Consider the following 22,023-nt stretch of genomic DNA (forward strand, 5'->3'; position numbering starts at 1 on the left):
CTTCGAGAACCATTACTATAGATTTTTGTTTTCTTTCAGTGCTTCTCTTGGCACAGCTTAACCCAGGTTTCTGCCGACATCACATAAAAAGAACATCAAGATCTCAATCCTAAGTAAAGCCTCTGACATACCTATAGTGGTATTACGAAATGTTTATTTGTGATCCAAGTGCTTATGTCGGTGTTAAAGTAGCAACATTTAATTTTGATATCTGTAGCAATAAGAATATTTTGACTATTTTGTAAGGTGTATTTACTAAATGCTGATCTGAAGGGGGTGAATATTTATGCAATCACTTTTTTTGGCATCGACATTTAAGGGGTTATTTTCTTTCTGTGGTTTTGATAAAGGAAGCCTGTAAATGTCGATTGTGACTGCATAAACAGAGAATCCTCTAGTTCCCAATATAAAAACACACACTGCATATACAAATATCAAATTTGATTTGAATCCCTGAAAACTTGTTCTTTCAGGTATTCAAACCAGATTGAATACCTGGTGACTGACACAGGGAAGGAAACAGGTGTGACTTGAGAGAGCATGTTTTCTTCTGCTGTTGGTTCTGAACTGAGACAACAACTGAGTCAATATGAAGATGGGCACACACAGTGACGCAGCATCTTTGCAGCAGCATCCATGGAGATATGTAGTGAGGAGAAATGTTAGAAACAGTAGGCCAAAAGAGAGAGGGAGAGGTTTTAAAGCTCACCTGGCTAGTTTAAGTGATGTCCGTGTCTCGGCAGAGAGGATAACATCCGAGACCTGAGAGAACAAACAGGGATGAAAGCGGGGAAACAGCAGTGAGGGAGGAGAAAAAAACAGGAGACCGAGAGATTAGACTTGGCTGGAAGTACTTTGGGAGTGCAGTGTAAGGTGACAATTCAGTAAATACACATACACCAGGCAATTTGATGAAAAAGAAGCAGTTGTAGATGCAGAGGTGAGAGAAAAAGGGTGAGCAGAGGTTCATGTGGGAGGGTAAGACCAACGCTGGTTTGAATTCAGCCAAGGCGTGAAAAGAAGTCGTGTTCTGGCTGGGAACAGGACACAAAAGAAGAAAGGAATGATGTGACAGTAGGAAAGAGAAGCTCATCAGTGAGTGGGTGTTTGCGTCTGTTAAAGCCACATGTGCAGCATTCATTCGACTGCGGCCACCGTGACAAAAAAGGCCTCCTCACTTTCCCGCTACCCTCCTTTCTCACACACAGTGAAGTTCCTTATGAAAGAATGAGAACGGCATGCTTCATTTACAAAAACACACAGCTGAAGTTGAGCGCAGATGCAATATAAGTGGCTTTAGTTTAACTCCCAATTTCAGATTTAATGGAAAATGAAGGCTGTGCTTCACTGTAGAGGTGAGAGGGATGTCACAAATCTAAAAATTCTGGATATCAGAAACCACCACAAAGTTACCACTTCACTCATTTTTTCCATTTAGGCCAAGTATTCCTACTCAAACACCATGCTTCACTAGCTTGATCCTGTTTTTTTAGTGATGCGTTTAAATGTCAGACATATGGAGAATTCCTAATACGATTGCTATGATGAACTGGAAATCTATCCTCATTGAGATACATCTGTGCAGCCTCCCCAACTTGTTTCACCACTGTCTTATATTTTTACATAATATTTTGTTTTCCTTCTTCTCCTCTGTCCAAACTAAAGACTATAACTAAGCAAATATAAAATAAGTCCTGCAATAACAGATGGCATGTGTTAAATCAACAGAACCAAATATTAATTTAAAGGTGTACCGCACATAATGTTGCAATATAAATATGTGTCAAGAAGTGAGCTGAGGATGCGGGTCCAAGGCGCAGACCTCCTAAAAAGGCATTTTAGGAGGTTAAAATAAAAAGTTATCCAGGGGCATAGTTTATACAACAAAACATACTAAAGCTGAATTCATCTTCAAGCAATGGTCAAGGTAAACTAAGATTTAAATGCAAGTAGCAATAAAGCAGAATAGCCTTTCAACCCAAATAAGAAAATAAATGCCAATCTATAACAAACAAAAAGAAACTAGACAGATAGAAATGAAATGGTATGGCACATTTGTACCATAGGGATTTGTAACAGTAATGGCAAGACCTATCATGAAACAATACAGCAACGATAAAACCACAAAGGAAACCAAAACCCAAATACCCAAGGATTATATTACGGTTTTATTTTCTATTTTTTTTAACCTTTTGCTAAAAAATAATTTTTGCAAGGTATAACAAAATCTCTCCAAAATTTGTTCCAGTGTTCTTTCTCTCATACAACATTAGTGTTGTATGAGAGGCATCTCTTGCAGTTAAGAAATTAGATATTAATACCAGGGGATAGATATGTCAATACTCTGGATTATCAATGCAGTTCAATGGCAAACAAAAAGCTGTGCTGAACTAGTGGCAGCCCCTCTTCCTGCAGCTGCATCAACCTTACCAGTCACCCCTCTCTCAAGAAATCGATAGGTTGCCCTCCACCATTTTCTGCCTGTTTTTTTTTTTTTTTTTTTTTTTTTAACAAAAAAAAGAAGAGCTATTCTTTATCAGATCAAATGTAATTTGACTGGTATTGGCTTCCAAACAAACACACTGGCTGAACCCATCTATGGTCTCAGATTTATGTATTTATTTTTAACAATAAATGCATATTTTTATGCAGACAGCACAACCAGCACTGAGGTAGCCACAGTTGCCAAAAAATATGAACTTGCCCATTAGTTCAAAAAATGAAGCAATGTGTTCTGTTTTAAATCAGTATAAGATGATCTGTCTTTCTGAGTTATCTTGAGTACAACCTTTGTCCTTGACAATCACTTTAAATATTAAATGTGAATCATAATATTTGCTTGAGACCAAGAAATCAGTTATGCTGAAGATGCATCACTTGGAACATGGTAATTATCATGCCAACAGGAACAACAAATAGGCCAGACCCTCATAGGCCTCCTTTATGTTATTTGATAAGTGGCAGTCCTAACCGGCACTGACACATCGATGACATCACTTTTACATGGATTGGTAATGCTGCTTTGACTCCCTCTACCTTGTTAACCTTGCTTTGGTAGCTCTGCGTAAATGTGCTTCATTACATTCAATAATGTTTTATTCATTTTCACTTTTTGCAGTCAAGTTCAAAATATAGATGAAGCAATTCTAGAAGAAGACAATTTAATACTAAGCATTAGCTCTTAAACAAGGGCTGTGATGGTTTTCTCTGGGCTACAATAGTAGCCCCTTTCTTCTTGAAAGGGAGCCCCAAATTTACTGTGTCTTTAACAAGAGGTTGTGAAGCAACTCTGGTGCTCTAGCTGTGAAATAACTATAATTTCCCAACATGCTAAAAGCCAGACAGTAGCACAGAGTCTACAAGGGAACAGGGGGCTGTTCTGAGGATGAAATGAGAGACTTGCCCAGTCCCTGCTAAACATTTTCCCAATTTCAATAAGTAAAAATTGCAGTAACATAAAACATTTTGCTCCTAAAAACTGTGACCATTTGCAGCCTCTGGCTCAACAATTTCCTCACTGATTTTAAAAGGCCACTTCCACAAAATAGGGAGAAACATCATATTTTAATTCACTAAGAGGAGCAGTCCAAGCAAAACTTCATTTTTCCAGAGATGCTTTCACAGCAGAATCCTCAGCAGGCTTTTGGATGCTGATCAGCACAGTCTGTGTCATCCTTGTTGCTAGGCAACACTGAAGCTAAATAGATGTTGGCATGATTCAAAAGAAACATCTTATAATCTACTAACACCATCGTCACAAAAGAGATGACAAAGGGAACGCATTGATAGCAATCGCTTGAGACTTCATTAAAAACACTAAAGGTCATTCAGCCTCTTTCTGGCGTTGTGGCAAGTCGTCTGCCACCAGCAACCAGCAGAAAGGAAAATAAAATAAGAAAAAAATAAAATAAAATAAAATGTTTGATGAAATACTCAGCATTTAGGAGTTGAAAGGATCAATAGAGCATATAACTAACTATACTTAGTAAAAAATAAATAAAAATCTTTAATATTTCTGGTTAAGTCTTGTTTACAGTCTACAAGTAACACTTCTCAAGGTTGAAGGTAAAGCGATATTTAACAGTTACTCTCTAGGTCATCCAGTCCACTGAGTCCTCTCATCTGGTCTCTTTTCTTCAGCTGCGCCATAAGGTTTCAGAACAAGTTAGATCTGAAAACTTAAGGTGAAGGATCAAAGTTGATTTTGGGTCAGGTGAACCATTTCTATCTTGAATTGTTTTTAGGTTTGGATTAGCATCCTGCTGACAGATCTGGTGTTGACCCAGTTTACTTGTACATTCACAAAGATTTTTCTTCAAAATGTTTTGGGATTTTAAACTGTTCATGATGCTATAGAGACTAAAAAGGAACTGGCCCACAATATAACAGATCCTCCAACCTACATTAAAAAAAATGGCATGAAGTGCTTTAATAATTGGTCATTTTATTATGGGCCTATCTGAAATGTTTACTCCACAAAAAGCAGGCAGCACTGCGAGGATTATGTTCTTCGATTTCTCCATAGCTTCTAAAACAATTCAGTCTGATTTGCTTTGTCAAATACTCCAGAAGACACAAGTGAAGGCCTCAACAATCACCTGAATTAATGATCACATGACAAACAGACCAGCTTGTGAAACAGAAAGGTCATGTGTCTAACCAGGCGGTCAGCAGCACGAGAACTCTGTTCTCTTCAGATCTCCAGTGCAAAACAGACAGGAGTCTGTCCACATTTTCAATATTTCTGTCATCAACAGAAATATTTTGATGACTCTGAAGTCATCTTATCTTGAATGTGAACAGAGCAGGCCTCACTTCTTAAATTCCTCAACATTTGCAGCAAGAGACTCGGTTTCTTCTTTTGGTCTGTTGTGGAGAGTGAACCGTCATCTGCCGTCGTCTGTTAAGGTTTCAGCATCAAAGTCAGGGACTTGAAAGGCTCAACAACTTGATTACAAAGACTGGTTCTGTTTTGGGCACTACTGAGGAACCACTGGAGATGAGGGTACAAAGAAGGATTCTTTAAAATAAATTATGGATAACCTTGAGTATCCTTCTCATGACAACAAAGTGTCTTCAATTAGAGGCTTCTTCAGATTGGATGTAATACAGACCACTACTAGATCCGTCCTGCCCACATCAATCAGCATCTGCCATGGCTCTTTAAATAAATATATTAGATGAGTTACAGCAACATTTAACTTCCCTATTGAATTAAGAACGTGTCTTTAAATTGAATTGTGTTCTTATCCAATCAATGCAGAGAGCTCTCAAAAAAGTCTGAGAAGATTTTAGCAAAGTCCACATTTATATTTATGATTGTGGGACAGAAAAGACATTTTTGTAGCATCACTCCCCAACAACCCAAATTAAATTTTTGTACCTGCCTTACCATGCAATCTCAGTATCTATTTCAGTAACATTTATTTATTTACTGAATATCTGTGATAGTGAGAAGTAAGTTGGAGAAGAAAATAAGGGGACTCTGAAGATGTTTTGCTAAATTTTAGGGCAGCTTTTAATGTAAATTGTGCGAGGATGACCTTGAGTATTATTGTAAGACTATGATCTAACAGAAGTGAAAGAGGCCAGGCGATCAAGGGAGACAATGATGGACGATGTTGTGATTTAACATGTAGAAGATTTAATAGAGTACTCCTGCATTGTCTGAGAGGGCCAGGTAACATTCAACATGTTGTCTGGCATATAACATGATTTTTTTTTTATTTTTTTTTTTTATTCAGGCCACAAGATTGCTTACTTTTCTGCCACACGTCTGTGACACAATATTTAAATGTACATATTATCCTCATTTTCAACTCACAACAGCTTACGATACTAACTGTGTGTGTTTTTAATTTACATAAGTAGAGTTTCAATTAGACTCAACTGTATTTGTTCGGAACAATCTTTTCTATTTTCTGATTAGATTTTTATTTTGTCCTTCAGCCAGCAGAGGGTGCAAATGATTGGGTTGGGGAAAAACAAGGTGTCGCAGAAAGAGAGAAAAAAAATATAAAAGATGAAAAGAAAAAAAAAATCACCTTTAATGAGTTCAGCACCCTAGTGGCCAAACTTGGTATTGGTCTATAAATTGCTTAACACTTCTAAGATGGCTATCAGCTTGTGTTTATGTTCTTGTGCAAAGCCATAGTTTATATAAACATAGTTAATTCTAATTTTACAAAAAATCTGGTATTTAATCTGCAAATCCTGTGTATGGATAAAATAAGCCCTCAACGTCCCCTCCAAAATAAAAACGAAAAGAAAATCCCTTTTAAAAACTAGTTGCTTTCACACCCAATAATAGAGCACTTTCTCTACCAGTGTGTTTCCTGTTAAGTGCAATTAGCTGCGTATAACAGGAAGACATTAAAAGTAATAAAGGCTTCACACAATAAAGGACACATTATCCATCTAAAATTAGATTTTTTTCCTCCTCTATTTGACGCTTATCCCTCTGCCCTCACCTTATTCAGCTTCTTTATGCTGCTTTTCTTCTCAACATCATTTCTGAACAGCCCGAAAGTATATTTAGTGTCAAATGAAATGCCTGCCATGTCTTTCTTAGACACTGCCTGGTTTTAGATGGCAGTGCTCTTTGCAACTAAACCAGCGTTTTCACAACTTCCTTATGACTTTCCGTGGGTTGATCTCAAAACAGAACTGGTCAATTACTGCATGTTAGAAGGAAACTAATGAACACATTGCATAAGAACTCACAATGCCTCTCGGTGCTCAGGCAGAAACACAAACACTCAAGCAAACAACTTGCAAGCTGATAGTGTTCACTGTTAAGAGATTCGGTGAACTCAGCTTTTGTTGCCACTGAAGAGATGCTGTGTGTGATAAGAGGGGTTTGTGCTTTGGTACAACAAATGCTCCAAAGTCTGGAAGTGTGAAACCTACCAACTGTATGTGATAATTTACTACCACTACTACAGCGTACTCACTTTTTTTTGTTGTTTCAGACATCAAGACTTAGCTTGCTTAAATCCTTGCATAACATGGCACCGTAGGTCTCACAAGATGCTCTAGATGTAAAAATGACAACCGATTCATGATCACTTCTATGCAAATTCATTTAAGTCTGACAAAATATGCCTAGCAATATGCAAGTGAAATGGAAATTAAACATTTGTAAAAATACAAGAAATAAAAGATTAGATGATAAAAATTGTATGCATTGCATACATTGGTATGCATTTGAACTACAGCAACAGTAAGACAAGCAGAGATGTGAGAAGATATACACAATAAAAAGGGTCTTCAAACATAAATGCTAATAAATATTTTCCACCCTGTCATTTTCCTACCACAATTTTAGTGCTCTTGTCAATACAACTTGGAAAATATTGACTCTTAAAGTACTAAAGCACTTGAATTTGGTCCAGTGTTCAGAATATCTTGCAGAAATTAGCATATAGGCAGTGCTGATCACATTGTTTTGGTGGTCCTCATGTGTGAAACGCCTTAAGATGCAGCAATAGAAGATTGCTGAAGCATAATCTAACAGTATTTTTATTTTGTTTTTAGTCCAAACTTTATTTTTATTGCATTTATTCAACAGGGTAAAAAAAAAATCCTGTTAGAGATAAAATAAACAAAATAAAATGAAAAACAGATGGCACACTAATTGTTATCTTAAACAAAGTTTTTAATTGCTTCTTTAGGGTATAAATTTGAATTGACAAAGAGGCCCATTTTCTTAGCCACATGCTACTGAGCTGAATTAGGATTTTTATGTATTGGTGAGCCTATTTGTAAAGGGTGCTTTTCTAAAGCTCACTATTAGATAACTGCAACAAGAAGTGGCTTCTTGGGTCCCAAAGTCTCCATAACCATTTGACTCCATCTACACTGTAACCAGTTGGTCAAGAGGAATCCCAGAAAAAAACAATTGTCACAAAAATAAACTTGAGGAGCTTACTTTAGTGCCTGAGGTGACATACATTGAGTCTATGTGTTTTTTAAAACAAACAAAAGTGGGCTAGGTGTAAAAAAATGAAAAATATGTTGACAAGCAACTTATTTCCACTTTTAAAATGGTGCACAATACTTTTTTCTGTTCCAAATGAACAGAAAAAAGTCCATGTCATGGTTAGAATGCATGGCATTGTAAACTGAAACATGAAATACTTCAGAGATGAGATGGGTCATTAGTGGATCTTTCAATGATCTAAACATAGCACAAACATAGTTCACCAAATACAAACTGAACCTTCTTTCATGGCCATCTACATCCTTTTGAAAAATTATTGAAAAGCTATATGGTGAGCTGAACAGAACAGAGTGAAAGAGAGGACCAGGGCTTTGCATCATCTGAAGAAATTGTGTAATATCTATTAACAGAAAAAGTTATCAGGTGATGTTTTCCTGCCAAACATCTTTTAGAAATTTTTCAGTCCAAGAATTTTCTACTGTGATAAAAAAAAAAAACATTTATTTTTGGATGTCTTTTAACACAAGTGCCAATAAATGTTCAATGGCCCGATGGTCCTCTCAGATAGGGTGTGAAATCTGACTGTGTTTAAGTACCAGTATCACACCTCCAACTTTCAGGGAAGCAGTGAAGTAGTGAGCCACACCAGGTAGCTCTGCTTCTGCTAGGGCTGAATGATGAAAGAGCCCAAAGGAGGAAGGTTTTTCTACAGCCTGAACATTGTCAAATAAAAAAAATAATTCAGAATGAGATATATATATATACACTCCTGATCAAAATCTTAAGACCAGTCAAAAAATTGCAAGAATTAGCATTTTGCACTAATGAATCTTAAGAAGGTTCTAAGTAGAGCTTCACAATGTTAAAAGAAAACAATCAGTGCAAGAGACAAGAACATTTGAGCGGGGAATTTTCTGAAAACTGCATTTACACTCAAACATGATTTTTTCAGCTGATCAAAAGTTTAAGACCATAGTCTTTAAAAGCCAAAAGCTGTGCAAAAATCTGGATTCCATGTCATTTTCTGTGAAGTCTTTACACTGTCAAGACCTCCTGATGGCAAAAGCAAAAAGGCTCACTGACTTTGAACGTGGCAGGATTGTTGAGCTGCATAAGCAAGGCCTCTCACAACGTGCCATCGCTGCTGAGGTCGGACGCAGTAAGACAGTCATTTTGCATTTCTTAAATGATCCTGAGGGTTATGGAACAAAAAAGTCAAGTGGTAGACCCAAAAAAATTTCACCAGCTCTGAGCCGCAGGATCCGATTGGCTGTCCGTCAAGACAAGGGACGATCCTCTACCCAAATTAAAGCCATTACTGGTGCCGACTGCAGCCCGATAACCATCAGACGGCATCTGCAAGGGAAGGGCTTCAGAAACAAAAAACGTCTTCAAAGGCCACGTCTTGTTCAACGCCACAGAATTGCCCGTTTGGACTTTGCAAGGGTGCACCAAACATGGGATATTGAAAGGTGGAAGAAAGTTGTCTTCTCTGATGAGAAAAAATTTAACCTTGATGGTCCTGATGGCTTCCAACGTTACTGGCATGACAGGGAGATCCCACCTGAGATGTTTTCTACACGGCACAGTGGTGGGGGTGCCATCATGATTTGGGGTGCGTTTTCCTTCAATGGAACAATGGAGCTTCAGGTTGTGCAGGGGCGTCAAACAGCAGCTGGCTATGTGGAGATGTTGCAGCGGGCATCCCTCATGACTGAGGGCCCTCGTCTGTGTGGTAATGATTGGGTTTTTCAACAGGACAATGCTGCAGTTCACAATGCCCGCCTGACAAAGGAGTTCTTCCAAGAGAATAACATCACTCTTTTGGACCATCCTGCATGTTCCCCGGATCTAAACCCAATTGAGAACATGTGGGATGGATGGCAAGGGAAGTTTACAAAAATGGACATCAGTTCCAGACAGTGGATGCCTTCGTGAAGCCATTTTCAACACTTGGAGCAACGTTCCCACTAGTCTCCTGGAAACACTGGCATCAAGCATGCCTAAACGATTGTTTGACGTCATCAACAAGAATGGTGGAGCTACTCATTACTGAGTCCTTTTTTTTGATACTTTGATTTCTCTTTTGGGGGGTTTTTGGGGTTTTTTGAGATATGGTCTTAAACTTTTGATCAGGTGGAAAAAATCATGTTTTAGAATAAATGCAGTTTTCAATTAATTCCCCGCTCAAAAGTTTTTGTCTTTTACGCTGATTCTTCTTTTAACATTGTGAAGCTCTACTTAGAACCTTCTTAAGATTCAATAGTTCTAAATGCAAATTCTTGCAATTTTTTGACTGGTCTTAAGATTTTGATCAGGAGTGTATATATATATATATATATATATATATATATATATATATATATATATATATATATATATATATTACTTTACATTTTTTGAAAAATCATTTTGATAATTTAGTAATGTCTTTTTTCTTTTTTTTTTTACAGCAAACATATCCAGGCTTAAACTTTTAGAGGAATATCTTTTTAAGAGAAATATATATTTTTTTAATTAAGAAAGAACTGCTGAAGTTCAAAGTTTGTGAATGACTCAAGTTCCCCAAGGTCTCATTCTGGGGGAACAATCAAGTTCTCAATGAGTTAAAAAAAATAATGATCATAACATGTTTTCTTTTTTTAAGAATTGATTTTCCATTACTAATAGGTTATTGATCAAAGTAGAACTGATGAATCAGTAAAAATTACAATTATTGTGGTCAAATGTGTTGGCTCTGGCAAAATCCCATCTCCTAGTGTTACCATAACATTACGCCTACCACTACATTCTGGCACAAGTCAAAAAAAGAAATTAAATATTCCACTGCTGAGTGAAATATATTCATGTTTATTAATGATCTTCTGAAACAAATTTCTTCAAATACAGTTACAAGCCACTGTATTAGGTAGACCTCGCTAGTTGGGTTTCGCCACCTTTTGCTTTCAGAACTACCTTAATTCTTAGTGCCTTATATTTAACGACATAACAAAAATGTTGCTCAGACTTTGGTCCATACCTACAGGATAGCATCACAATGTTTCACCAAAAGTATTATACTTTCATGATGCAAATTTACCATTTTGACATCGCAAATGACATTTTTAGTAAAGGAATCTATCCTGCTGGAAGGGATAGATACTCTGTGGTCATAATATCATAAAAGGATCAACAAGGTAAACAATCCCAAGGAGAGCTTTGGTATTTAAACAATGATTGATTGTTATTAAGGTATCCAAAATGTGCCAAGAAAATTTTACCCACATTATTAAATGACTGCTGCTACAAGGCAGGCTGGATAGATACTTTCATGTTGCTTATGACACACCGAAGTCAAGAATTCAAAAGTTTCTTCAAGCAGTTATTGTCCGATTTCTGCAAGCATGTGCAAATTGTAGTATCCATTTCTGGTTTTCAACTTTTATGAAGGGCACCTGGTGTGGTAATCAGCCAACATTGCCATCGGCATGGTTTCAATGATCTCGCACCAGTTGGAAATTCTACTCTGACATCAAAAATGCATGTTCTTTCACATAAATCTACTCAATGGATAGTCACATTTTGTTTTGACCACTGAAAACCTGAGGAATGTTATATACAAATTTCCAGAAGATTAGGAGATTTTGGAATATCCAAAATGGCTCAATTGGCACCAACAATCATGCCATGTTTAAATGCCGTGTCTTTTCTTCCTGATGTTCAGTTTGAACTTCAGCAGGTCACCTTCACCATGTCTAAATGTCTACAAGCATTCAGTTGTTGCCTCGTGATTCACTTTTGAATAGGTAAATAAATCCAAGAACACTGAACCCAGACTGGCTGGGCTTCACTGTAATGCAATTGCTGGTAAATGCATGAAGTTTGTGACATCATTTGTCAATTAGCAGAGCTATTATGTGATTGAGTCTGATACTTTGTCTTTAAGTATATATATATATTTATAAAACAAAAAAAAACTGAAAGGGTTGAGGTTTGACGTGAGGAAAAGGGGATTAAATATGTTTTTGATTTTAGTGAAGCAAACCACAGTCTTCCAACGCTGATGATTGCTGCGAGAGAGAGTGATTGGTGAGTGGGGGATGTAATTTACTCTTTAACTGCCTTAAATCTTTAATTGGCTGAATCGAATGAAACCACACTGAGCTGCTGAATATCTCTATACAGTGTAATGGGCCACTTTTCAATTCTCCACTTGCAATTTAAGAATATACATAATATCATCAAAATTGAAACTCACAAACTCCTAACCCACTCCTACTGTTGTCCGAAGCATTGAAGGTTAAGGCAACAATGCATTCACCAATAAATCCCCTTCTTGTATCGCTTCAGTTTACAGCTTCATTCGTTACGCCAATGCAGATCGTCCTCGGTTTATACAGGCGTATAAAAGGCGTTTCTGTCTCTCAGAGTTGCAAATAAACTCATACACCATGTCTAATATAAACACAAATGATACAATGCAAGGCCATACCTTTTGGGGCTTTCATGGGTCTGTGTGGAGCAGTGTGCATGCGTGTTCATGTGTTTGTGAGGTGCTGCTCAGGCGAGTGTGGAAGGTTGCTGTGGGTGGTAATGAGCAGTCGCTCCGTCTCCACAGCAACATCCTAACTCCGACAGTCTCCATGGCAACTGATAACAGCATTAGCTGATTCAGCCTAAGTAAAGGTTTGTGTCAGAGGGAGGGCAATAGATTTTTTTTTTCTTTCCTTTTCTCCTTTTTCAAGAACGGCTGTTAAAGGTAAACAGTGACAGAAGGGTGGGTTGTGGGGTGCTGGGACTCCTGGGAGGCAAAACGTAATAATCTACACATCTGAAGCAAGTGGACAAAATATTCAGACACAGTTACATTTTCTGCTGACAACTTCCATATTTTCATGTCGTCTCAGTTCTTTGAAAAAAACAAAGACCACAAAGCGCCACAAAGAAGCATGAGATCTTCAGAGATAAATGAGGAGTTGACAGATGTAATGATTATCTAGCGGTTTTGTTAAAATGCTTTGTTAAGCATGACTATTAATTAAAATATCAAACATTTCATTTGTATGTCTGAATAAATGCAAAATGTAAACTGTCTAATTTCCTGAAAAGCTATATTTCAGGATTTTATTAAATATAAGCCATAACCATAAAAAACTGAAATACATGCCAGAAATGTATCACTTTGTGTTTACTAAATCCCCATGAGTTTAATTTTTTTAATCAATTGTCGAGAGAAATTACCTTTAAGATGCTCTGTCTTGCTAAGATGCACTAGTAAAAATTTTAAATGGCAACAAAGTCTCTTCCAGGTGGTGAAATTGAAGAAATTAAGATGACCAATAGGACGCAATGTCTAAAATCCAACAAATTCCCCAATAAGGAGATTAAAAAAAATACACAATGTCTCTGAAGTTCAACAGTATCTATTCAGCAATGTTGCACCTGACCAAAATCACTTCTGTACAGTGACTAGTAGAAATACTAGTAGAAACTAGTAGTAACTAGTAGAAATACTTAACCTACTATATATTTATTATAAAAATTTGACTTTAGCTTTTAAGTCAAATATTATGGTCATATTTTCCACATTTAACATTGAAAAAACAAGAAGCAAAATCAGCTTTTTGGACATGGGTGGTTTTCCACTCCTTTTTCCCAACAAAGAGAAAATCAGGAGAGAATGAAAGAGAATAAAAAACAGAACATTAGAGCTCTGAATGCAGAAATGCAGTAAACAGCAGGGATGAACAAAATTGGAAATTCAAGCAAGTGTGATATTATCGTTGAGCATGGCAATGATAATATCATTCATTACCATGCTTTGCACAATCTTAAATGACCTCACAGCACTATCTCATGTACAGCTACTGCAGTGAGACTCCGTTAAAGAAATTGAATGCATAACAGGCATGAAAAGCATTCATTCATAAAATTAAGAAAACACACTGAACAATAAATATTGCAATTCAAAAACGTTGCTATATTATCGCTGTACTCATTAGTATTAAGACAAGGTACTTTAGCCATATTGTGCAAACAAATCAGTTCTGTTTTTAAATTGTTTGGCTAGCAATGTATGAACATCACAAAAACCATATCACAAGGTAAAAGAGACGGCAGGAAATTCAACATTTTGAATCTTTATAGATCTTAGATTGTGTGTTTAGCTTCTAAGACACTAGATGTTGGAATTTGGGAATTAACAGCAAACAATTTTTAAAAATTTGTATTTATATGTGAATCAAATCCAATTTCAAAAACATATATACATGATGCTGTCCACACTTCTGGCATCCCTGGTAAAGACATCAGTTTGTCAGAACTTGTCAGACATTATGTATTTAACACCATGATGCCTTCTGAAGGTGTTACAAAAAGACAAATCCCCCAGTGGGGTTCAATAATTATTGATATGTCCACATTCTAACTGGATTGCAGCCTCTGGTTATCATGGGGGGAAAAAAAACAAGATGTCCGCCATGATAAATTTATCCGACGCATAGTAATGAGGCAAACAACAGAGAATGAAAGAAGTAAAGATTTTTCTATACTCTTAGCAGCAAATGTGCCATTCATAAAATATTGTTATTCCAGCAGTATTCCACTGTACAGTGCTCTTTTTCTGTAATATGCAAATCATAGCAAAGACACGACTACTGTATACAACATGGACTGGAGGCCATAAAACAGCAGAGTTTGTTCTCTGCGTGTGTTAGAATGGTGGGTGGTAATACTTAATGGCTTCCACTGGGAGCAGCAGCAAGACTCAGTGTACAATGTTAGCAACTAATCTAAACCTCGTGGTGTTAGGCTCATTACAGAATTAGAAGGGACGAGTCAGAGTGGGCTGGAAGTTGACAAGTCTGGCCTCAAATTGTGGTATTTGGTCTAAATACTTAGAGGAGCTGTCTGGATTAATCTGGTGTCACAGCTAAGCAGGTTTTTGTTGAAAACAGCAAAGGAAAACATTGTTAAATTAATTGTTAATCTTTGGGATTAGTTAAAATATATATGAAAATACTTCTTTTTTCTCCTCTTTATCTTTCTGGGATAAGACCACCATTCATGTGTCTTTGTGTATACCCTTATGTAATCCCATCCATCCTTTTCCTCTTGTAATCCTGTAATTTCCTGCAGAAAGGGAATTTCCCTCTCACACTTAATCACATAAAACTACCTACTAATCCCAATCCAATAACCATTGTATTTGTTTTATCTTTTCTTTGTTCATATTGTTCAATCTGCTTTTACTACTTTCTATTGAGAACAAATTTGTATGAACACATACCCTAATTTTATTTAGATATTAAAATTCAGAAACCTCAGTGAGTGAAAAGTAGTTTCTTCGAACACTTTTATTTGAAATATATATATATATATATATATATATATAATATAAATGAGGAAATGAAATTATAGAGGGACATAACACTAAATTAATTATCACTGCAATATAACACTACTTACAATTTAAAATTGTTGTAATTACTGGGACTAAGATCGAGCAAGTCATCTGTTTTCCAAAAACATTTGACTTGCTTTGCTATTCATCCTACTGAGCTATTTGAAATATGAAGAAAAATAAGGCGGCCTTTATCGGGAAAGTGAAAATGAGCCCTCACTGGGTCTTTTGGCGAGATAATGATTCAAATGTATGGCCAAATCAATACAAAAATGGTTGAACATAAGAAAATCCAGCCTTCTACCATTACCATATCAATCTTTAAAAACCTAGAGAAAATCTGTGGCGTGAGTCAAGAGAAAAGATTACCAGAGAACGCCCAGGAGTCTGGATTATTAAGTTCACAAGCGTCAAACTCCAGTCCTCAAGGGCTGGCATCCTGCAACGTCTATATGCATCTATGCGTCAGCACACTGAATAATTAGACCGTTAGCGAGACTCAGGAGACATTGACTTCATGAGGCGGTAATTCAGTCATCGGACTGAGGTGTGCTGCAGGACACAAGTCCTTGAGGGTTGAGTTTGACACCTCTGGTTTCAATTAGCTGTGCAAAAAGGCATGGTCGAGGACTAACTATTGTTTTATCGGTAAATTAAAGCTGTACAAAGTACTGACGGCAAGATGTGGGATTTTACAAACTTTTTTTTACCATTTTTTTCTCCCAGCTAAATAAATCTATTCAAATTAGAGGGTGGATTTTTGTGAGGCTATAATGTTTTTATTATTATTATTATTACTATTATTGTTGTTGTTGTTGTTGTTATTTTCATATCTTCAGTCATATCTCAGTTGAATCTAGAATAGGTTTGTAAGATATTAACATCAGCATTAAATTCCTTTAAGATCACAGAGTTTCTTTGACACAAAAAAATAATAATTGTGTGCAGACCGATGGTGAAAATATGGAGTGAACCAATTTAAACACAATTTAAGCTGGTAATATTATACTGAAGAATGGCCATGTGCACATTGGAACAATGGTAAAAACACCCAGTTGTGTAATTATAATTGGTGTGAAAAGCACACCAGTGAGCTTCTCTTGTGGACTTTATGGTCCTCTAGTTGGCTGTTGAGCATTTTGCTTGATGCGGTTTACCAATAGAGAAGAGATCATAAAAAGTTTATTTATTTTAAATGGAAAACAACATCTGTTTCTCTTTCAAACCTGGCTTAATTATTGTATGTAGACAGCAGTTATGTAGCTTTAGAAAAGGGGGTGGAGGGAAGAATTCTGCTGATTCTTCCTTTCAAAAACCCCTCAGAGCTGTTTGACACAATTGTTTCTTCTCAAGCTCATCTCATACCGGCATTATCAAAGTCTGAATGCAACAACTTTCTGCCGTCCTTCAGGATTGAAATGTTGAATCTTACTTCACCAATTCTCTCTTTATCTGTCTCATCATCTTCTAAATCATGTTTTCCTTCACACTAGATCTTAAGGACATCAGCATCATTAAAAAAAAACAGACCCTTCTTCAAGTCCAGTTGATATCCACCAACCTCTTTCTTTCTGAAAGTTATAAAGAAACTTTACTTAAATTCTCCTACAGCTCCCATTCACTGAAGCAATTCTTTACAAGCCCATATCAGGTGCCTCTCATCCAAATAATCACAGCTTAGTTTATTTTTTTGTACACGTGGATCAATCACTAATAAACTTCATAATATAATTTATTAGGTATCAATTAGAGGTATTAAAATACTTGAACATTTAATGTAAATTACAAATTGTTAGTAATAGTAACTCCCTTCATTAAACTGAAATGACTGATCACAAAAGACTAGATTTCTTTTTCTTTACTCAGCTGTCAAGCCAAATTCTGGAGATCTAGGACTGCAAATCCCGATAAATATCTCAAAATAATTTGAAACTGTTTGTATCATTTGAGAAATATTGTGGTGTCACTCAAAAACGTGAGAGGGGTATTTCTGCTCCCATTTGCCCTGGTCTAAACGACTATGCACTTTTCACATATATCTACAACAACAACAAAAAAGAAAAAAATCCTTTGATTGCCTTCAGTTGGACCAAAACTCAACAGCAAGACTTTTCACTGGAACAAACAGAGGAGTTCTCCTGCAACGCCTAGCTCTGTCTCACATTACTGACGTCATAAATCCACATATTACAACTTTTAAATACTCAAAAAAGAAATCTACTTGCAATCCAAAAGAGTAGGTATAAACTTAGTCGTGGAACAAACTTTACTTCATACCGAGAGATTTGACTCATTTTAAAAATAAGCTGATGATAATTCTTATTCAAGCCTGATTTTCTTTTAGATCTTTTAAAATAATAATTTGTTTTTAATCAATAGCTGAATAAAATTCTGAGTAAAAGCCTGTTGAAATTTGAGCAACAGCAAACACATAAAAAAAAATAATAAAGATGGGAATTTTCAGATAACCTGTCAGGTTATATGAAGTTGTTTATATTTGTGTGTAAATGTGCTAATTTGTGTGGATGTGTGCTTTTGTTTTGTGTGCAGGATTTCCTCAACCGTTTGTGACATAACTGGAAAAGGAGCGACTTGCTTCCCTGAAGATAACGACCAAGCAGATAAAATGGAACACTTCAAAACATTTCAAGAATTATTCATGTTCTCCTCTCATCTCTAACTTGCAAGCTTTTCCGTCTGGAATTCCCACAGATCTTCAAGAAGCTCAAAACTGCAGATCACACAAGCCGCAAAGTGTCTGGTGACAATATCGACAATATGGTGGGATTCTGGGAAAGCTGGAACAACAGGCAACGGGAAAAAAAAAAACATAAACCAAAAAGAAGAATGGATAACTGCTGAGATAATATGCTGCAACACATGTGCTATACTTTACTTTTATTATGTCTGTGATTCTTTTTAAAATATGTTATATTCTTACTTTAATATAATGTCTAAAAAAATTATATTTCATATTAATTTGGGATGTAGTTTTAATCAACTTGTTATTGTAATTAAATGGATTTCTGACACCCTTATTGAAAGAGTCTTATTTACTTTTCACCTATCCTATCAAAAACAGAGACATTATTCAGGATGTGCTAATGCAAATGGACAAAAAGCCCTTAATGTGCTGGTCAGTTAAGTGCTCTATACTTTGTTTACTCTGCTGGACGAAAAAAAAAAAAAAAAGATTTCATTGCAGTGCAGTGCCTTCATTTAGCAGCTTCTGTGTCTGGTCTGCGTTGCAGACCTTGGGGGGTGTCACCATCAACCTCTGTGCTCCATCAAGAAAAGCCATTAAGAGGAGCAGTAATATTAAAGCCGTTCACTAAACTGATGTGAAATGCAATTAGGATGACAGAACGTGTAGCCCAAGCAGTTTATGTAAGCTTGTTAATATTCAGAATCAGCACAAGCAGGATGTCCATCTGCATTCCTTCTCAGACAAACTGACAGACAAATAGATACGTCTGATTACAAACTATCTGATTGAAGTTCCATAAAAGGCAAATATTCAGCATTAAGAACTGACAAAATTCACACTCTGCAAATGCCCTTTCATTTCATACCTATAAATGAGCCCAATTTTCCAACCTATCCCCACGTCTTTTTTTGATTTCTGTAAGTGTACCATGGCAACATTTTACCAAGAGACAGGGGTGAAAATTGGACATTTTGATTGAGATGAAAGAAAGTCTAGCTGGGGAATATTCACCCCTCTGTACATGACTGATATCTGTTTAGCTAGTAAACACTTGCTAACAAGGATGTAGAAGGTTGTGGGAATTTCTTTGGCTCAAAAGGAATCTGGCTTGCTTTGAATTCATCTCAGGAGTGTTGAGTCTTTGATGGGAAGTGTGAAAGTGTTGCATAACACAGCAATGAACAGGAGAAATTTTAATTGCATTTTGATATGCATCATCATATCAATTAGAATTTTCTTTTCGCTTAAACCTCCTCAAAATAGTTTAATGTGTGTTAAATTTTGAATTGAATATCGATAGCAAACTGTCAAAGAATATGAACTTATTTTGCTTACTTGCTTTAAACATACAGAAAATTTTTTTGAAATCCTTTTGGTGTATTAAAACTGCCAAAATAAAAATCCCCAGGTACATTTGATGTAACTAGTTTGGTTAATGTAAACTACTTGCAGTCGTGAGATTTTCCTCCATTTTCAACCCTCTGTGGGTTACTATTTAAGTGGATGGCCATTTATCTGCATTTCTACACCCACACACTCTTCAACAGCCCTTATAAAATGCAAACTAGCAAAAACAAGCGCTATGAACATGCCTTCTACAGGTAAATGTAGCTGTTAACCAATTGGACAGAGCATCACAGCAGCAAATGTTCCCACTGGACACAAATGACATTACCCAAAATTTCAACAAATGGTCACAGAGTGTGGGAAAAGAAATTAAGAAAATAGGCAAAGAGTGAAAACTGCATTAAAGTATTTAAGTACAATTTTATACAAAACTCTGGGCTTATTTTAGGGGACCTGACAACTAATCTCTGATGGCTTAAACCCAGCTGTTCCACTGGAATGAAATACAATAAAGAGCAGCAATCCCTGAGCCAGCTAGACATACTATCCTTTGTTCATCTACCAACCTGGTGATGGGAGGATAGCTGTATGCCACAAGTCATAAAAGAAAAAAATGGGCCCAAATCTTAGACAGGTCATTTCCCTGATACGGCTGATATAACACAACAAATGAAGTCAACATTCTCTACTGTATGAAAATTTAAAGGCTAACCTGATAAGATCACAACTAACGCCATCCATTTTCAGTGTTGATCAGGTAGGAGTTATTAGCTTAACTATATGACACTTTAAACGAATTAAACATGCAATTTTATTTAGAAAAATAGTTGTTTTAAATCAAATGTACAACATACACCAGTGACCAGTATTCTGCACTAAGCATCAATTGAAATTTTAATAGTTTAATAGTTTAGGCAATGTGATCTGAGCTGACACATTGCCTTTCAGATCGTGTTCCAGTTAAACTACCCCTGACCTCAAAATGTACAAATCAGTTTATTACAAATTAAACTGCCTCGTCAAAACACCTGCTACATTCTAACCATAGTATTCCTGCTTTTTTTTTTTTTTTTTGGCAAGGGCATTATATTACTGTGATGAATGTAAGAATCCCTGACCTGCACCCATTAACATCATTTCTCTTTTACCCTTCTTCCTTCCACTTTGTTTTAGGATGTTCTGTCCTTGAACACAAGGTAGATTTACTTTAGGTGCCTAGTGTGAGAGATAATCCTGGATTTAGCTCTGAAGTTAGGACCATTTTGAGAGAGTTGGGTGCAGAAAAGAACCCAAAATGACACGTATGCAGGCGAGGGAGGATGACAGAGAAACAATAATTAGCTTTGCTTCACTGGTGAACAAATGAAAAAAAGCTGTTCTGGCAAAATCCAAAGGCTAAAATTAGAATTCAATGCTGTCTTGAAAGCCAAATAAAATTCAAACAACAACATTTAGATCCAAAATGACAAACTACAAACAAGATATTGATGGTAGTTACAGAAACACACTGTTCTTCCAAACAGCAGAACATTCAAGAAGAGACGATGAGGTCCAAGAGAAAATAACACATTTCATTAGCAGAGACAACAAGGCCGAATGGTAAATAATTTGATGTCTTTTACCCAATTATACTTAATACAATCAAAAAGTATTTCAAGTAGAAAACAAAACCCTGTCCTTCATGTTCATTGTTAGTGAAGGTTTTGCCAAGAACTTGTTTCTTTAAGAGATTTGAACGCTCTTAAAAGTACTCATCTCGTTTAAAAGAGTAAAGAGTATACCCCTAGATAAAGTCAAATGCAAACAATTGCCTTTAGTTACTGATAAATTAAGTCCATCTGTGTTTATTCTCACTTTTGTATGAATCGAGATGTTCTGTGAAAGGCCCAGAGATTTGTTACACAACTTTGGTAAACAAACATCTTGCATCAGGGGGGACACAGTTGACATGTTAAAAATATGTCCTCTTCAACTTTTTTGGCCTTCCAAGCAAAGTTTTAATGTGTTACTGAAAACTAGCATTAAATGTATTCATTTCTTTAGGTTTATTTGATAGGGACAGACACACATCAACATAGACAAACTGAACAGAACCACAGTCCCATGTTTGCGTCACAGTGCTTACAGCAACAGCTAATTCCCAACACCTGACCCTAGGTGGGTTTTTCAATCTAAACACACCATTCCACTGTGAAACATGGAACATGGTGGGGACAGAATCATTCTGTAGGAAAACATTTCCTCTAGAGAGAGCTAAAAACAGAAGAATTATTGAAGAAAACCTATTTTGAGCTCAAAATACCTAAGCCTGAAGGTAAAGGCCACCTTCTGGCAAGAGAACAACTTATAACACCCATCCAGATTTACAAAACAATGGTTTAGATCAAACCATTTCCATTTGTTTAAATAGCCAATCAGTCTGGATCTAAAAATACTTAAAGATAAGTGATGAGGCCATTTACGAATGGTTCTGCACAGGACTGACTCTGCTGTTTTATAAGTTAACTAAGCTTTATGTGCTACTTTGTGTTGATCTATTGTATTAAAACCCAAAGCAGAATATTTAATTTTATGGTTGTACTGGCAAAGAAAAAAAAAGAGAAGGATTATGAATGCGGTTGCAAGGCATTGTATCTTTTTAATATT

General features: G+C 36.3%; 1 protein-coding gene across 6 annotated transcripts in view; it reads right to left on the reverse strand.

Annotated features, from left to right (window-relative positions):
- map2 (microtubule-associated protein 2) overlaps positions 1 to 22,023 on the reverse strand; it is a 76,596-nt gene that overhangs the window by 51,417 nt on the left and 3,156 nt on the right. For all 6 annotated transcript variants that reach the window (XM_055032375.1, XM_055032373.1, XM_055032372.1 and 3 more), the window contains exon 2: positions 710 to 762. The gene's annotated coding sequence lies outside the window, so the exon portion shown is untranslated. The remainder of the gene's footprint in view (positions 1 to 709; positions 763 to 22,023) is intronic.

This window comes from Poeciliopsis prolifica, unplaced genomic scaffold, assembly GCF_027474105.1.
Source record: "Poeciliopsis prolifica strain line A6 unplaced genomic scaffold, Auburn_PproV2 SCAFFOLD007, whole genome shotgun sequence".
In the NCBI taxonomy this organism is placed as follows: Eukaryota; Metazoa; Chordata; class Actinopteri; order Cyprinodontiformes; family Poeciliidae; genus Poeciliopsis; species Poeciliopsis prolifica.